The sequence below is a fragment of the Schistocerca serialis genome, chromosome 12 (genome assembly GCF_023864345.2).
Source record: "Schistocerca serialis cubense isolate TAMUIC-IGC-003099 chromosome 12, iqSchSeri2.2, whole genome shotgun sequence".
NCBI classification, from domain to species: Eukaryota; Metazoa; Arthropoda; class Insecta; order Orthoptera; family Acrididae; genus Schistocerca; species Schistocerca serialis.
The window spans coordinates 71031782-71051497 of NC_064649.1; the positions used below are offsets into that span (position 1 = coordinate 71031782).

The 19716-nt window shown below is 46.5% G+C and overlaps 1 pseudogene; it reads right to left on the minus strand.

The window, feature by feature from the left end:
- Nucleotides 1–6825: 6825 nt before the first annotated feature.
- LOC126428564 (5S ribosomal RNA) lies at nucleotides 6826–6943 on the minus strand (annotated as a pseudogene).
- Between the last annotated feature and the right edge of the window lie 12773 nt (nucleotides 6944–19716).

A 19716-nucleotide genomic window follows, 5' to 3' on the forward strand; every position in this document is an offset into this window, starting at 1 on the left:
ATACGAGGCCGTTGGGATCCAACATGGCGTTCCGTATTATCCTCCTGAACCGACCGATTCCATATTCTGCTAACAGTCATTGGATCTCGACCAACGCGGGCAGCAATGGCGCGATACGATAAACCGCAATCGCGATAGCGTACAATCCAACCTTTATCAACGTCGGAAACGTGATGGTACGCATTTCTCCTCCTTACACGAGGCATCACAACAACGTTTCAGCAGGCAAGGCCGGTCAACTGCTGTTTGTGTATGAGAAATCGGTTGGAAACTTTCCTCATGTCAGTACGTTATTGGTGTCGCCACCGGCGCCAACCTTGTGTGAATGCTCTGAAAAGCTAATCATTTGCGTATCACAGCATCTTCTTCCTGTCGGCTAAATTTCGCGTCTGTAGCACGTCATCTTTGTGGTGCAGCGATTTTAATGGCCAGTAGTGTAAATGAACACGCACCGTGAACCGGATTAGACGTTTAGCGCTTCCCTGTATCCCTGCAGTGGGTTATTGAATAATGATCGTAACGAAACAGCTCTAAAGCTGCCTTTCCCTCAGTGTGCTCCGTATCGTATGAGCCGGCGGTGCCAGAGCGGTTCGAAGGCCGCCTTCCACACACGCTGGCTGGCCGCGCCGTCCATTATTAACGATCGACCAATCATTAGGCGACTTCTGCCGCCACGCCTTTTGTGTCGCCCCTGCGCTGCTGAACGCAGATCCGTCGCCCCTTTTCCATTTTCCGCGTGTATCTTGCCCCCTCCGGGCGCCGCGCCTGTTTTTCGGCGCCCTTTCATGCTGTCAGTCTTCAGTATTCCCGGAAACCCGCTATCAATAACCCCGGTGTGACGCTTCTGGAACGGAGCGGACTCCAGCTGCCGCCCTGACGGCCGCAGACCGCGGTCAGACACTCGTACAGCCGGCATAACTGATTTTCCACCAGTTCATTGTATCAGTCGTGGAGGAGATACGAAGAAGATATATTGTGGATCAGTAATTGACTTTCAAGGAAGGAGAGACGCTGACGTAAAGTTCATGATCTCCAGCCTTTGAGCCAATGTCTTGAGTTAAATTCCTGTCAACTCAATAGCGACGATGATGATGTTGATTTGTGGGATGCTCAACATCGTGATCAAGTTCCATATCTTTCCATTTCCAGTTTCGGCACTTCCCGAATGATGATGACAGCACAAATACCCAGTTTCTGGGCGCAGGAAATCCCGACCCGGCCGAGAATCGTATCCAAGAAGCCCGCGATCCAGGGAAGCAATGCTATCTCAACAGGGGGCACAACACAAATACCCAGCTGCCGGGTGGAGAAAATCACCGACCCGGCCGGGAATCGAATCCAGGAAGCCCGTGGTCCAGAAGAATCAACGCTATCTCAACAGCGTCTCGTGTAGTGAGGACACGTGACACTGTTGATGTAAGCTGTCTGTCGGATGGGACGTTAAGTTCGGCGACCACCTTGGTGCTATTCGAGAAGAATAGACTCCTGTTTCTATCATCATCATCATCATCATCATCATCATCATCATCCTCTTTAATTTCATCATATCACTATCATCATGATCATGATCATCATCATCATCATCATCATACAACATAAACATCACACCCCTCTTGTTGCACATCCATTACTGTATTGGTTGAAAACGGTCTTGGTTGTAAATTTTTTTTTATTTTTCAACAACGCGTTTCGCCTTATTTAGGCATCTTTAGGTTATTTTTTTCTAGATGGATGCGAGAGGCACCAAGATCTGCATAACGCGTTCCCGTTCACAGGAGCGAGTAACAGAGTTACCAGGACTGTTTTTAACCAATACTGTTAAGCACTGGTTTGCTGTATGCCACAGATGGATTGGAAGAACATCCATTACCTGTAGTCCAAAGAAACATTTAACACAGCTCCCTGGTACACCATGTGGAAAGGAACAAGAGTAGAGATGGGACAATCCACTTCTTTTCAAAACCTGTTGGTTTCTCAAATTTTTTTGATTGGTCGCTTCTTCTTCTGAAATGAACTAGTACCTGCACCTACGTCAGGTATAAGAGTGTTTTCCCAATTTAGTTTCCGAGTATGAACGGTCCGAGTATGAGCCGAATGACACAACTCTGTGGCAGTTGCGTCGGTTATGGGAATGTTTCCTCTCAGTCTTAGGTTGAAATAGTTCTAAGTGTAGGGGATTGATGACTTCAGATGTTTAGTCCCAGTGGCCGAGCGGTTCTAGGCGCTTCAGTCCGGAACCGCGCGCCCGCTACGGTCGCAGGTTCGAATCCTGCCTCGGAAAGGATGTGTGTGATGTCCTTAGGTTAGTTAGGCTTAAGTAGTTCTAAGTTCTAGGGGACTGATGACCTTAGATGTTAAGTCCAATAGTGCTCAGAGCCCTTTGAACCATTTGCTAAGTCTCATAGTGCTTAGAGCCATTTGAACCATTTGACCTTCATATCTCTGAAGCGACTGCACCTAGCAACAAAAAACCAACGTCATATTTTGGCCCTCGTTGCCCCATGCAACTTTTGTCTCAAAAATCTTTGAACTTCTATAATACTTCCGGAGTTATTCTTGGTGGCAATAGTTAGTGACTCATCCTGTATATATGAAACTATATATGAAACTATATATGAAACATTTATTTCGTAATTTATTTTAAATGTTAACCACTAGATTACCCAACATTCTTTGTCCAGTTGCGATAAAAATGTTCAATCGTCAAGAGGTCGGTGGTCCAGTATAAGATACAGCAGAATGCAGGGGTCATTATCCCTATATGGGAAATCTAGAATAAGGATAAATTGGTAAACCGTCGTAGAACGGAATATAATGTACTCCTGCGATACTGCAGTGACTGTATTATTCCGAATTACGATGTAAAGTTCCTTCGGAAATGGATGCATACATTTCATGTATTCCATAACTGCTGTAGTCGCCGCAGTGCCTCTGAATTCGGACATGCATACGTGTACGGAAGAACCATACGTCTTATTGGAAATAACACCTTCATTCCAAATATCGTATTTATCTGCCGACAGCGCACAAATAAAATTCGTCCCCTGTACGGGAATCTACATAATGGATGTACGAATTAAGGTTGTATAGACATGACTGACGACATATGGAAATTTTGGTGTGCTCAGATAGCCAAATGTTAAGGCGAGCGCTCGCGGAAAGCGCACAAATTGTCATTGTCGGCATTCCATTATTCGGCTGATGGTACTCCATATTTGCAACTGCGATTACATTTCATGTATTATGTGCTCACTCCTCTCCACAAGTCCTAGAAGTTTGTGACGTGAATTTCTGAGGATGCTGTATACAGATGTATCCCTGTGGCTCTAGCGCTGCGAAACTACACTGAAGCGCCAAAGAAACTAGTATGGACCTGCATATACAGAGGTATTTAGACAGGCAGAATACGGCGCTGCAGCCGGCAACGCCTATATAAGACAAGTGTCTGGCGCAGTTGTTAGATCGATTACCGCTGCTGCAGTGGCAGGTTATGAAGATGTAACTGAGTTTGAAGGTGGTGTTACAGTATATCCGAGGTAGCGATGAAGTCGGGATTTTCCCGTACGTCCATTTGACGAGTGCACCATGAATATCAGGAATCCGGTAAAACATCAGATCTCCGTCATCGCTGCGGCCGGAGAGTAATCATGCAAGAAGGGAACCAACGACAATTAAAGAGAATCATTCGACAGAACTGCAACCCTTCCGCAAGTTGCTGCAGATTTCAATGGTAGCCCATCAACAAGTGCAGCGAGTGAACCATTCAACGACGCATCATCGATATGAGCTTTCGGAGCCGATAGCCCAGTCGTGTAACCTTAATGACTGCACGACACAAATCTTTCACCGAACGAGATGGCGCAGTGGTTAGCACACTGGACTCGGATTAAGGAGGACGGCGGTTCAATCCCGCGTCCGGCCATCCTGATTTAGGTTTTCCGTGATTTCCCTAAATCGCTCCAGGCAAATGCCGGGATAGTTCCTTTGAAAGGGCACGGCCGACTTCCTTTCCCGTCCTTCCCTAATCCGATGAGACCGATGACCTCGCTGTTTGGTCTCTTCCCCCAAACAACCCAAACAGCCCAAATCTTTAAGCCTCTCCTGGGCCCGTCAACACCTACATTGGACTGTTAGTGAGTGGAACCATGTAACCTGGTCGGACGAGTCATGTTTCAAATCGTATAGAGCGGATGGACGTTTACGGGTACGGAGACAACTTCATGAATCCACGGACCCTGCACGTCAGAAGGGGACTGTTCAAGCTGATTGAGGCTCTGTAATGGTGTGAGGCGTGTGGAGTTGGTGTGATAAGGGACCCCTGATACGTCTAGATGCGACTCTGACAGGTGGCACGTACGTAAGAATCCTGTCTGATCCCCTGCATCCATTCATGTCCACTGTGCGTTTGGACGGACTTGGGCAATTCCATCAGGACAATGCAACAAGCCACACGTCCAGAATTGCTACAGAGTGGCTCTAGGAACACTCTTGTGAGTTCAGACCGTTCCGCTGGCCACCAAACTCCGCAGACATGAACGTTACTGAAGATATCTGGGGCGCCTTGCAGCATGATTTTCAAAAATCTCCACCCCCTAGTACTCTTGCGGAATTGTGGTCAGCCCTCGAGTTCCGTCCAGCACTATTTCAGGCTTTAGTCGAGTCCATGTCACGTCTCGTTACAGCACTTTTGCCTGCGATATTAGGTGTACCAGTACCTTTGGCTCTTCAGTGTAGTTGGACCATAAGTAAATATTTATCATACAGCTGGTTTTTTTTCACCATGGCACTCGGTGTAACAACCATTGCGTTCGGAACAGGCGTGTCCCTTTTTAGCAAGAGGATGGTACTGCCAAACCTTAGCCGCTTCTCAAACGCATGGTCCGCGTCACTCATCACCAAGCCGTCAGGCGCCTCGGAAGGCGAGCTCCGTGAGTGACAGCAACCGGAGGACTCGAGCCGAGGACACGCGGCCATTCACACTGACTGCGCCCATTCATACGGAGCGACCCATTCACTGTGTGGCCAGTCTCTCGGGACGGCCAGAGGCGCCAGCGATCCTTACAGGAAACGTCCGCCTAGCTCCTGCGACGCCTACTAGCACTTGCCGACACACACGCACGCACGCACACACACACACACACACACACACACACACACACACACACAGGAGCTCGCCAGTAGGTGCCGTGCACAATCAGCAAGAACTTAACATCCTGCTGGTCTCTGAATACTGCAACGTCGAGATAGACAGATGAGAAAAGCTTACGGCCGAAAGTACATACGCATCATATGTCACTGCGATGACTCTTGGACCACACATAGAATCGCCGTAGTATAGTAAAGAAGCCAACTGAAAGAGGTACGCAGTGCGTGTTCAAGTATTTGGCGATCAGTACGCCCATGAAACGCCGTGCCGCCACACCATAACACCTACACCACCAAAACTGTCATCTGATTTGATCCATTTTAAAAGGTTCTGAAAGCATGCGACTGTAAAAACAATAGGTTTGTTTATAAATAGCCGGGCTTTGTGGCCGAGCGGTTCTAGGCGCTTCAGTCCGGAACCACGCGGCTGCAACGGTCGCAGGTTCGAATCCTGCCTCAGTCATGGATGTGTGTGATGTACTTAGGTTAGTTAGGTTTAAGTAGTTCTAAGTCTAGGGGGCTGATGACCTCAGATGTTAAGTCCCATAGTGCTGAGAGCCATTTTTTTTTGTTTATAAATAATTCTTCTGCTACCGCAAAATTTTGTACATGGCTACACGTTCAGAGATCGTGAATAGTTACAAAACAGCCCTCGGTCACTAATTTTTAACGAATTAACCGGGTTTCGACACTGCTAGGAGTGTCTTCCTCAGAATTTAAACTAAAGAATGGTCTATACCATGGTCACAGAATTACGACTAAAAACGTATGATACAAATTATAAGTACCGAATTATCGTGAAATATGTCATTTATAAAATAATTTCCGTACTTGCAATTTGTATCATACGTTTTTAGTCATAATTCTGTGACCATGTTATAGACCATTCTTTGGTTTAAATTCTGAGGAAGACACTCCTAGAAGTGTCGAAACCCGGTTAATTCGTTAAAAATTAGTGACCGAGGGCTGTTTTTCTTTTAATTGTCTTCTGCTACCAGTAACGATATTCTTTACTTTTCTTTTCACACGACGCGTTTAGGGAAATGACTGCCATTTTCAAGTGCGTTTTTTTTTTGTGTTTGTTATGCCATTTCTATGTGGTGTTGACGATGTGTGAGAGTCTGCTTCATTTCGTTGATTTTAACGCAATATGCGTGTAAGAAACACGCGATTTTTAATTGGTTGTCGATCTTTTTGTGAAGTCAGTGGCGAAACGTAGAAGAATTTGTACTTACAGTTTCCTTATGGTCGATCTGTGCAGAGTCTCAGACACGCTAAATATCACACACAACTTGTTGTACACTTCAAACATCGAAAATATCTTACATAAACCAAACAATTACAAAGATATTCCTACAAGTAGTCAACAGAGATAATCTTACATAAACAAAACAGTTACAAAGATATTCCTACAAGTAGTCAACAGAGACACTATTATAAGTCTTCCATAGAGTATGATATGCTTTTGTGCTCTCCTCCCGAACAGGCCATGAAGGCGCAACGGTACCGACCGGCCGCCGGGTTATGCTCAGCCCATAGGCGTCAGTGGACGCGGATATGGAGGGCCATGTGGGCAGCACACCGCTCTCCCGGCCGTATGTCAGTTTACGAAACCGGAGCCGGTACTTCTCAATCAAGTAGCTTCTCAGCTTGCCTCACAAGGGCAGAGTGCACCCTGCTTCCCAACAGCGCTCGGCAGACCGGATGGTCACCCATCCAAGTGCCAGCCGAGCCCGACAGTGCTTAACTTCGGTGATCTGACGGGAACCGGTGTTACCACTGCGGCAAGCCCGTTGGCATGCTTTTGTACAGAGGTTTTTTATCTTAACAATTTGGATCATAATTTACTTATATCGATTTTACAATTGTGCTTATTTCTGTGTTACTATATTTAAGTATACTATCGAAACATCTGAAGAAATTCAGTGATCCCCTTTCGAGTTTTCTGTAATGTGACTAGATCTCCATTTCTTCTAGCAAATCCATTTTTTTTATGTTCTCTACTTAGTCGGTGGAGTACTTTGACATTTTGTTCTATTTTTCCAAATGGGTGTCCAGTATTGTGTATGTGTGTTGGTATGGCTGATGTAGTGTGTCTATTGTGTGTGTAGGCTTTAATGTGTTGTGTGTACCTGTTGTTGAAATTTCGGCCTGTTTGTCCTAGGTACAACATGCAGCATTCTTGGCCTGTATAACCCAGTCTGAATATGGGTCATGACTGCAGGGGTAACTTGAAAGGTAATCAGTGAATTTCTTCAGATATTTCGATAGTATATATAAATAAAAATAGTAACACATAGAAACAACCACAACTGTAAAATCGATATAAGTAAATTATGATCCAAAACGCTAAGATACATAACTTCCGTACAACGGCTGGACTATGGGTGCGCAGTGTATGGGTCAGCGAGGCCTTCTTATTTGTAGATCCTTGACGCTGTCCACCATGCTGGGATTCCACCAAGCCTCTGCTGAGGCTGGGGAACCGCCACTTACCATCCGGCGGCAGGTCCTGCTGGTGCCCCAGGCTTGTAAGTTTCTTGCAGATCCCACTTCGCCTGCTTACCATTTTGTTGCTCATCCACCTCTGGACCACCTTTTTTCCCACCGTCCCCGGGCTACGTTGCCGTTTGGGATCCGTGTGCAACGTGTGCTAGGGTCCCTCGGTGTGGAATTTGTACAACCCCAAATCCTGGGTTTTAACCGCCTGCCACCCTTGTTACTGGAGAGACCCAGAGTGATTTTAGATTTGGTGCAGTACAAGAGAGATTGCACTCCTGCCTCCGTTTTTAATGCAGCATTTTCTTCCATTTTATCTGAGCGCCACGACTATGTAGCTGTTTTTACGGATGGGTCGAAACAAGGGGATTCCGTTGGTTGCTCTGTTGTTTTTCCGGGTCGTGTCCTCAAGGTCCGACTCCCTCAGACTTTTACTTTGATGCAGAATTGTCTGCGATCTTGCGGGCACTGAAGCAAATGAGACATTCTTCCTGTCCTAAATTTCTTGTCTGTTCCGATTCACTAAGTGCCCTTGACTCTTTGCAACGTTTGTATCCAGCAGATAAAATAGTCCAGACCATCCAGGATGCCCTCCTCCACCTACAGCGATTGGGGAAGGTGGTGGCTTTCTGCTGGGTTCCGGGGCATGTCGGCATTGCTGGGAATGAAAGGGCAGATCTCGCAGCCAAGGAGGCGCGTCTCGATCCACAAGTATCTCAGTGTGCTATACCCCTGCGCGCATTCACCTCACTGTTGAGCTCACGAGTCATGCGTCGGTGGGAGTGACTGACAATAAGCTCCGTACAGTCAAGCCCACAACGCGCGTGTGTGGTGTACTTCCTTTCAGCCCCGTCGACGGGACGAGGTTCTCCTCACTCGGCCTCGAATAGGCCACAGCCCTATGACGCATGGCTTCCTGCTCCGGCGAGAGGACCCTCCAATGTGTGGTGCTTGCGGCGTCCAGGTCACTGTACGCCACGTTTTATTGGATTGCGTTTTATTTTCTGACCAGCGGGTCGCGGCTGACTTGCCAGCAGACCTGCCATCTCTTTTAGGCAACACTCGGACGAATGTGGTTAAAGTTTTAAAGTTCTGTGCCATGTTAAATGTTTTAACAAAGATTTTAGGGAGAGGATCTTAATTTGCTCACTGTTTGACAAACTCGCCCATATTTTATGTAAGTGGCCAGCCAATGACAATTTACTGTGGCATTCTTGTTGCTGCGTTTTCCCTTTCCTTACGTTCTACTTTATTATGTAGCATTTTCCTTCTTTTCCTGCTTTCTTTGCGTGTGTGTTTCAGTTTTATTAAGTCTGTCCACATTCGTTCCCTTTAATGTGTGTCAGGGCGCTGATGACCTCGACGTTGAGCGCCCATAAGCCCCAACACACACACACACACACACACACACACACACACACACACACACACACACACACACTGTACAAAAGCATATCATACTATATGGAAGACCTGTAATGTTATCTCTGTTGACTACTTGTAGGAACATCTTTGTAACTGTTTTGTTTATGTAAGATATTTTCGATGTTAGAAGTGTTCTGCAAGTTGTTTGTGGTGTTTAGTGTGTGAGAGACCCTGCACTAAGTTCACAAAAAGATGGACAACCAACTAAAAATCGCGTGTTTCTTATATATTGCACTAAAACCAACGAAATGAAGCAGACACTCACACATCGACAACATCACATAGAAATGGCATAACAAACACAAAAAGACGCACTTGAAAATGGGAATCATTTCCCGAAATTCGTCGTGTGGAAAGTATAATAAAGAAAATCGTGACTGGCAGCAGAAGAATTATTTATAAACAAAACCTATCAAAACTATCATGTTCGACAATGTTGACGCTGTGGCCGAGCGTTTCTAGGCCCTTCAGTTTGGAACAGCGCTACCGCTACGGTCGCAGGTTCGAATCCTGCCTCGGGCATGGATGTGTGTGATGTCCTTAGGTTAGTTAGGTTTAAGTAGTCTTAAGTCTGGCTGATGACCTCAGATGTTAAGTCCCACAGTGCTTAGAGCCATTTGAACCATTTTTTCGACAATGTACCTGGGTCCATTACGTGTTCCAATTCAGGCTGTATGAGGATACTCCAGTACCGTCCGACATGTTGGTTTGGTGGTCCAGGTGTTTGGTGTGAAGAGGCATAATTTTATATGGGTGGACGGACTTCCAAATGTAAGAGTTTCGAACTTTGTTTGTTGCGATTTCACCTGGCCAAGATTAAAAGTCCACCACAGTGTGGCAATAAAGTTGAGTAACGTGTTGAAAGATATGGAGGTCATTACACCGATGCAGCATTACCCCTCCCCACAAAACAACGTCTGGACCACCAAAATGATCAGAAGTGTAAAACAGTGTACTTCACATATCCAAACAACTTTGTATCCTATGGCTACAATATCAACATTTGGAATCGATCGACTCGTACAAATTCCTGAATGTATTAATCAGCAGGGACATGAAATGGTACCATCACACGGCTGTAGATAAAGCACGTAGCAGACTGCGATTCATTGATGGAATACTAGAGATATGCATTCTGCCTACAAAGAAGACTGCATCACTGGTGCGATCCAACCTATAATACTGCTCAAGTATGTGGGACCTGTACCAAATAGCACTAACAGGATATGTTGAACGGATACGAGGAAAACTAGCACGAATGGTCACAGAACTGATCGACCCATAGGAGAGCATGACGAAGAGCAAGGAAGAACTCAACTGGCAAATATTTGAAGACATCCCTTGAAAGCCTGCTTAGACAGTTTCTACAACAAACTTTAAGTGATTGTGTTACAAATCATTTTATCTTTTTCAACCAAACTTGGTACACATATCACTTACTACCTGATATGAACGACTGTTGTGCTAAGAACGACCTGCCTCTCAACGGGTTGGGTGTGAAAAAGGAGCATAGCTCACGACACGCAAATAGCCACACTATATTGAACCTGTAATCGAGAATCAGAGCACTTAATTACTTGCAACAAACCTTACACACAATTTCAAACCTTGACAAACCTTTTCTCGCTGACAACCCCCCGCAAAATAATGAAAGAAACAATGTGTATCGCTTACTACATTTTGGCTCTTCATGCTGTGAAACTGCCGCATCAGGAACGATCTTTTAATTTATTATTTCTTTAGTACTAACTGTCTCTGCAAAATTTTTTGTTGTTGTTCAGTATTATTCCCATGCAGCACAGAATAGACTTCAATAGACATAGCGTTGGAACACGCACATTTCAGGAGATAGAATGTCATAAATGCTGAGAAGTGTGGAGAACTGCCTTATCACGCCTGACGTTTTAATTTATTACTATTTACTGTACACTAACTCTATCCGCTACGGTCGCAGGTTCGAATCCTGCCTCGGGCATGGATGTGTGTGATGGCCCTAGGTTAGTTAGGTTTAAGTAGTTCTAAGTTCTAGGGGACTGATGACCTCATATGTTAAGTCCTATAGTGCTCAGAGCCATTTGAACAATTTTTTTGAACTATTTTGAACTAACTCTATCCACAACACCTTTCACAGACAGTATCTACATTTACCATACATTTACTTAAAAAAATTATATCATTGTACGACACATTGTTCAGATGACATGACGTCATAAACCTTGAGCTGCATCAAAACGAAACTGCAGCATTAAATTTGTTACAGGTATATGTGAAATATGTGTACAGAAGTGTGCGAAAAATGTAAAAATATGTTAAATATATGTTAACTATATTTGGAATGCGTGTATATGAGCAAAGCCACAGAGTAGATTTCAGCCAAACTTGATACACATATCACTTGCTACCTGCTAAATACTGAAGGGGCAAGAACCAACAACCTCATCAGGTTACCCTCCATTCAGAGGCTGTTGCTTGCACGCAGCGACTGTTATTTTGATTTATAAATAACAGATTCAGCTATCAGTCGTCCTCTGGAATTTTTATTATCAGATCTAGATTTCATTTAGAAACTAGCCATTCTCAATGGCATTACATGCACTGATCAAAAATGATAGTGCATTGAGGATGACTAGTTTCTAACTGAAATCTAGATCTGCCAATTAAAATTCTAAAGGACGACTGATAGCTGAAATCTATTATTTATAGCAACAACCTGCTATTGGGGTGGATATAAAGTGGAAAGAGAAGGGTAGCATAGGAGATTTACAGACAGACGAGAAAGAGGAGGGGGACACAGACGGGGGGGGGGGGGGGGGGGGACGAGATGGACTGTGAGATGGTACGAGGAGATGTACAGAGAGATAGGTAGCACGAAATTAACAGAGAAAAGGAGGAGGAAGTAATGGGGAAAGAGAGGAGGACATGCACAGGGAGAGGAGGAGATGGACAAAGAAAGATGGAGGAAGATATGGACTTAGATTGGGCCAGTGGAGATAAAGGAGGAGATGGATAGATGGAAATTACGAGATGGACAGGAGCAAGTCGGTAGAGAGATGGTGGAGAAGTAGAGGGACTGATAGGGGGGGGGGGGACGAAATAGACAGAGTGGCGGATGGTGAACTGAGGGAGTGGGAGTAGGAGCTGCACAGAGGGGAAGAGAAGCAGGTGGACAGATAGAGGGAGAGATGTGGACAGATAGAGAGAGAGATGTGGGCAGAGAGAGGGAGTGGAGATGGATAGAGAGAGCGGAGAAAGAGATTGACAGAGAGGTGGGAGAATGAGATGGACAGGGGGAGAGAAGGTGGTGGACAGATATAGGCACAAGAAGCACAAAGAAAGAGGGAGGAGGAAATAGACAGGGTGAGATGGAGGTAAAGGACGGAAGAGAAAATGGACAAAAGGGGAAGTAGCAGGTGGATTATGGTGGGGGGGGGGGGGCAGATGGAAAGTGTGATGGAGTAGTAGGTGGAGAGAAAGAGGGGGGTTGAAGGAGACAGACAGAGAGGGGGTGAAGGAGGAGATCAAGTAGTAGAAGATTGGAATAAATACATAATCGGATATTCAGCTACTCTACTAATGAATTACAACCCTTAACATATCTCTCCTACAGGAATGGCGAAGACATTTATAATGCACACAAGCGTTTAGGAGTAGGAGCAGATTAGTGTTTAACGTTCCGTCGACAATGAGGTCATTAGAGACGGAGCACAAGCTCGTTTCAGGGAAGAACTGAGAAGGAAATAGGCCGTGCCCTTTCGAGGGAACCATCCCGGAATTTGCCTGAAACGGTTTAGGGAAATGACGGAAAATCGAAATCAGGATGCGAATGAAACGGAAAAAATTGCTAATTACAGGTACAATAGAATGTATCATTTGCCACGCACTTCAAAGGAGTTTGCACTGTAAAGAAACAGAAGCAGGTGTATCAGGGCCTACCACAACGCCAGCCGAAGTGTGGTTGCACCGTCCTCTGCCTTCTCAGATCACTCGCTGGGAGGTGTACTGACACTCCGCAGATGTAATGGTGGCAGTTAGGCGAGGGCATCATTAGGTGAGTCAGGTGGTCGCTATTAGCTCTCGAGGGCTCGCAAACGCACAGGGCCGTGTTATGACGGTCGCCCCGTATAATACCCGGGCGTGAGGAGCCCCCATTGTGGCGGGAGCTTTGTGCGATATCAGCTGCACCTCAGCCTGCAATTTGGCAGGCACTACCGTGTCTACGTGTGTGTCGGTCCGATATCTCCCCGCTACATGGCGCGTGCATAATGCGTGCGTAATGCGTGCGGTGCGTGTGGACTGCGCCAAGGCCGTCCGGCTACGCAGCGAGGCAGAGCAGAGGGCATCAACTGAGCTGAGAATCTCATTTCTGACTGTTGCGTCACCTCCGCGCGGTGTCTCCTTTCTCGCGAGAATGCGCACAGGCAAAGGTTTAAATAGCACATTAACGAAAGTGAGCTGTGTGCAAGCAATTAACATACATGATAATCAGTCGAAACCCTCAGCTGCCGACAGGTGTTGTTGATATACCTCGACGGGGACAGTTGAAAATGTGTGTCCCGACCGGGACTCGAAGCCGGGATCTCCTGCTTACGTGGCTCAGATGGATAACGCCTCTGCCATGTAAGCAGGAGATCCCGGGTTCGAGTCCCGGTCGGGACACACATATTCAGCTTTCCCCATCGAGGTATATCAACAACACCTGTCGGCGGCTGAGGGTTTCAATTAATTATCATTTATTGTAGAGAAGATGCACGGTCATCACTGATATCTGTTCTTTCGAGAACAGTTACTATCTTCATATATAATTAACATACACTTCCGTAAAAAAATAGCACACCTACAAAAACGACGTCGATTTTGACCCGATGACAGGATATGTCGCCTGGGGAGTGGTAGGAGTACTGATAATGGTATCAAAATCGCCCGCCAACAGATAGGGTAGTGGCATATCTACCAGAGCGCCGTCTGAGTCTACCCTTTAATAGGGAATGCTCGCAGCCAGCTCAGTGTGGTGCAAATGTGTGAAGCAAGCAAGGAACGATGCCAGGGAGACGCACTAGCGCTTCCTACGGCCAACTGAGCGACTTTGAAAGGGGTCAGCAACTGAGTGAGCTTGAAAGGGATCAAATTGTGTCCTATCGAGTGACGAAATGGTCCATTCAGAGAACTGCCACAGAAGTTGGACGTGCTGAGTCAGTTGTATATCAATGCTGATACGACGCCACGTGGTCATTAATACACTCGTACACGAGGTTCTGGACATCCACACAGAACAGATGCCTGCCAGGGTCGCCATGTTGTAAGGACAGCAGTGTCAGATCCTACAGCTATCACAGCAAAGATAACGGGGCTACTGAGTCCAGAGATGTCAACACGGACTGTTGCGAACTTGTTACTAGCAATGGGACTACTGGCATGCATGCGTCTAGCCTGCACGCCACAGCATCGACGTGCATGGTTCGACTTGGAAGACGGAATGGCGTGCTGTGGTCTTCAGTGATGAAACTAGCTCCTCCTTGCATGTACGTGATGGTAGTTTGCGCATGCGACATAGAGCGGGTGAGTCCTGTTTCGTAAGTGCATTCGCCTGAGACACACTGGCCCCAACCCAAGCCTTCTGATCTGAGGTGCGATAAGCTACAACTCTCGTTCATTTTTGGTGTTCCTTTACTGTGGGTCGATACCTGGTACCTCACAATTGCTTGCGCTATTGATCTGTTAATATAATCATTTCATGCACCCCACATACAGTGCAGCAACAATAAATCTTTACTTCTCCGTTTCTGCTTGAGGAACTGAATTAGGTGTGCCATAGTACAGTAGGTAACAATTCGAAAGGAAACACTTGCAAGATACCAGTCCCGAAAATTTCCAGACTTTCGAGAATATTTTAAGTTTTAAGCTTCAATTTTTAGTGTAATTTCGCTTTTGCTACCATAATTCGTGAGAGGAGGGGGCTTACCAGATGGACAGGCTGACAGCTAGACAACAGAGGGTAAAAAAATTATTTTTTGCTTTGACATAATTACAAATCAAGAATTTCCGGAATGTCTTCTTTACTTGTACAGTGAAACCTTGCTTCTTGCCAGATTCATGATTGTAGGTGAACGGTAAGTACTCTATAGGTTTCGATGATTAAATTTGTGTCAAAATATATGACATAAATGGAGGTATCTTCTGACTGCACTTACTTAGAAACTTACGTTCTTTACACTGCCGATGAAACGTAGACCCTAGTACTTGAAGTAAAATTCAACTTGAAGTTCGTACCCGTTCCTGAGAAAAATGAATTTGAATATTATCCTGCCATTTGAATATTATCCTGAGGGGTGTTTCCTTAAGAGTGTACAAAAGTTTAAGAGGACCTAGAGGATGCTCCACTCAATAATTTGAGGTAGGGAACCTGGGGTCGGAGAAAACAGATTAAGGAGATAATAGGAATAAAACCACATTACTGTGTACTTTTTTATTTACATTAGTTACTTGCAAATACCATCACTGACACAACGAACGTACTATTTTACAGCATCTTACAAAATGTATTGAAACTGACGGTGGTCAACCTCAATGCAAGCATGACTGCGGCGAACAAGATTCTGACGCACCCTGATAAATATCCCTGGTCTGTTTACAATCACATCACAGACAGCTACAATCCTGGCAACTAATTCCACCTCCGTGAAGACTGGGGTCTCATACACAAGTGACTTTAAATATCTCCACAGGAAATAATCAAGGGAATTCAGGTCAGGTGACCTCGCAGGCCATGGAATAGGACCGCCCCTTCCAATCCAGCGACCAGGAAATAATGTACCGGTACTGCCCCATCGTATTGTATTGTTCGTCTCTGAATAGCACTGAGTAATGAATGGGTCTGTCGTTGACTCATATCACGTTCTGTCATGGGAAAATGTAAATACTATACAACAGAGCCACTTTATGGACAAACAAAGTAAACAGAACCTGCATCCTGACTTCCTGGTAATCAATCTCGTCGTCCTTGGTCCCTTGCAGGAAATAAAGACTGTACATGTAAGTGAACAGCACAGTAGGCGTAAACTCGTACATTTGTTAGTTGTAAATAAGCTGGAAAACAGTACTGTTAGACAAAACGTTGTACACTTTTACTTCCATATCTCCTTAAGCTGTGTTCTCCGACCCCAAGTTCCCTATTTCAAACTGTTCAGTGGTGCGTTCTCTATGTCCTGTTACATTTTTGCACGCTCTTATGGAAACGCCCTGCATCAGGTTACGTTTTTACCGAGTGACGTACGGAAACCTAAAATGAAGTAGGAGGCATTATAACGTTCAATTTTTGCTAGGCAGCGGAACGTAGTTAAATACACTGAAGAGCCAAAGAAACTAGTACACCTACCTAATGTCGTGTAGGACCCCCGCGAGCACGCAGAAGTGCCGCAGCACGACGTGGCATTGACGCGACTAATGTGTGAAGCAGTGCTGGAGAGAACTGACACCATGAATCCTGCAGGGCTATCCATAAATCCGTAAGAGTACAAGGGGGTGGAGATCTCTTCTGAACAGCACGTTGCAAGGCATCCCAAATATGCTCAATAATGTTGGTGTCTGGAGAGTTTGGTGGCCAGCGTAAGTATTTAAACTCAGAAGAGTGTTCCTGGAACCTCTCTGAAGCAATTTTGGACTGTGGGATGTCGCATTGTCCTGCTGGAATTGCCCAAATTTGTCTCGATGCACAATGGACATGAATGGATGCAGGTGATTAGACAGGATGCTTACGTACGTGTCACCTGTCAGAGTCGTATCTAGACGTATCAGTGGTCCCATATTACTCCAACTGCATACGCGTCACACCATTACAGGGCCTCCACCAGCTTTAAAAGCCGCTGCTGACATGCAGGGTCCATGGACTCATGAGGTTGTCTCCATACCCGTACGCGTCCATCCGCTTGATAGAATTTGAGACTCCTCCAACCAGGCAACTTGTTTCCAGTCCAATTTCGGTCTTGACGGGTACAATCGAGGCGTAAAGCTTTGTGTCGTGCCGTCTTCAAGGGTACACGAGTGGGCCATCGGCTCCAAAAGCCCATATCGATTATGTTTCCCTGAACGATTAGCACGCTGACACTTGTTGATGGCCCAGCATTGAAATATGCAGCACTTTGTGGAAAGGCTGCAGTTCTGTCAGGTTGAACGATTCTCTTCAGTCGTCGTTGGTCCCGTTCTTGCAGGATCTTTTTCCGGACAGAGTGATGACGGAGATTTTATTTTTTAGCGGATTCCTGCTATTCACGATACACTCGTGAAATGGTCGTACGTGAAAATCCCGACTTCATCGCTACCTCGGAGATGCTGTGTCCCATCGCTCGTGCGCCGACTATAACACCACATTGAAAATGACCTAAATCTTCAGAATAAGATTTTCACTCTGCAGCGGAGTGTGCGCTGATATGAAACTTCCTGGCAGATTAAAACTGTGTGTCGCACCGAGACTCGAACTCAGGACCTTTGCCTTTTGAGGGCTAGTGCTCTACCAACTGATCTACCCAAGCTCGACTCACGCCCCGTCGTCACAGCTTTAATTCCGCCAGTACCTCGTCTCCTACCTTCCGAACTTTACGGAAGCTCTCCTGCGAACCTTGCAGAACTAGCACTCCTGAAAGAAAGGATAGTGTGGAGACATGGCTTAGCCGCAGCCTGGGGGATGTTTCCAGAACGAGATTTTCACTCTGTAGCGGAGTGTCAGCTGATATGAAACTTCCTGGCAGATTAAAACTGTGTGCCGGACCGAGACTTGAACTCGGAACCTTTGCCTTTCGCGGGCAAGTGCTCTACCACCTGAGCTACCCAAGAACGACTCACTCCCCGTCCACACAGCTTTACTTCTGCTAGTACCTCGTCTGCTACCTTCCAAACTTTACAGAAGCTCTACCGCAAACCTTGCAGAACTAGCACTACTGAAAGAAAGGATATTGCGAAGACATGGCTTAGCCACAGCTTAGGGGATGTTTCCAGAAAGAGATTTTCACTCTGCAGCAGAGTGTGCGCTGGTATAAAATTTCCTGGAAGAGGACGGGGCGTGAGTCGTGCTTGGGTAGCTCAGTTGGTAGAGCACTTGCCCGCGAAAGGCAAAGGTCCCGACTTCGAGACTCGGTCCGGCACACAATTTTAATCTGCCAGGAAGTTTGACTTAACTCTTGATAACCTTCCATTGTAGCAGCAGTAACCGATCTAACAACTGCGCCAGACACTTGTCTTGTATAGGCGTTGGCAACCACAGCGCCATATTCTGCCTGTTTACATATGTACGTATTTGAATATGCATGTCTATACCAGTGTCTTTGGCACTTCAGTGTGTGTGTGGCAACGTTTTACGTTCAAGATATGAATTCACGTCAAAGAAATGCAATTGCTCCATACGTGTCAGCTGACAAAGACGGGGGAAATGGGCCACAGGCTGGCTGGGTTAGTATAGCGGCGGCGACGCCATCGGTGCGGCGTTGATGGATGGCGTTCCGCCGCCGTCTCGTCAGTCGGGCCGGGGCAGAGTTTTTCGGCGGCGATTTCGGCGCCGCACGTCCTGCGCGAGCGCACGCATGTGCGTGTGTGTGTGTGCGTGCGTGGACCGTACAGTAGGCGGGGGCGGTGGGACGGGTGGGAGGCGACGCGCTGGAAGATGAATGGAAGCGCGAATAAAACGCGATCGACAGCGGCAGCGAGATATCGAGCAGGCGCGCTTTGCCGCGATACCGCTAATGATGCCGCGGCGCTGGGGTCGTCGAGCGCTGATAGACGCAAACCAAAACCCACCCCCGGCGGCGGAGACTTTGCGCCACAATGAGCCGGCGACCCGCGCCTCGGGGCGAATTTCATTATCGGCCGCCGTCCGTGAGGGGCCAGAGCCTTCCGCCCCCATGCGGGTCCGGCGAGGGCGGATATCTGCCCCCCCCCCCCCCCCCGCCTACCGTGTGTGTGGGAGTCTCACACACGCCAACCCAAAAGCCGCTGCCCGCCACTCCCAGGAATGAGACATAACCTCCGCCGGCTGCAGTTCCAATCCACCGTCTGCTCCTTTTCCAGGCTGCGTAGCCACTAGACCGCACTGCGTTGAGTGGTAGTATCGATAAGTCGGCAGTATATGGACTCAAACCGTTGGCGTCAGCATTCCTGTGTCTGGCTTGCAGTACGTGGCAATATTGCGGGCGTATTGCTCATATTATTTTGATTGATTTCCTCATTATGTGAGTTTTGAAGGACGATTTCTTGTAATTGTTAAAATATTCAGAAGCCGGTATCGAACACAATATTTTTTTATTCAAGACAACCGGTTTCGACAGTCTTCGCCGTCATCCTCAGGTTTCAAAGATTATTTTGCAATAAAACATGTTCGTTTTACGCTGAATCTCATGCACAAGTTGTCGAGTGGATAAATGTCACCACAAATTTTGGAAATTTGTGGTAAGGTCTTATGGGACCAAATTGCCGAGGTCACCCGTCCCTAAGCTTACACACAACTTAATCTAACTTAAAGTAACTTACGATAAGGGCGACACACACATCCATGCCCAATGGAGGACTCGAACCTCCGACGGGGGGAGCCGCGCGAACCGTGGCAAGGTGCCCAAGACCGTGCGGCTACCCCGCGCGGCTAATGTAACAACATTATAAACGTTC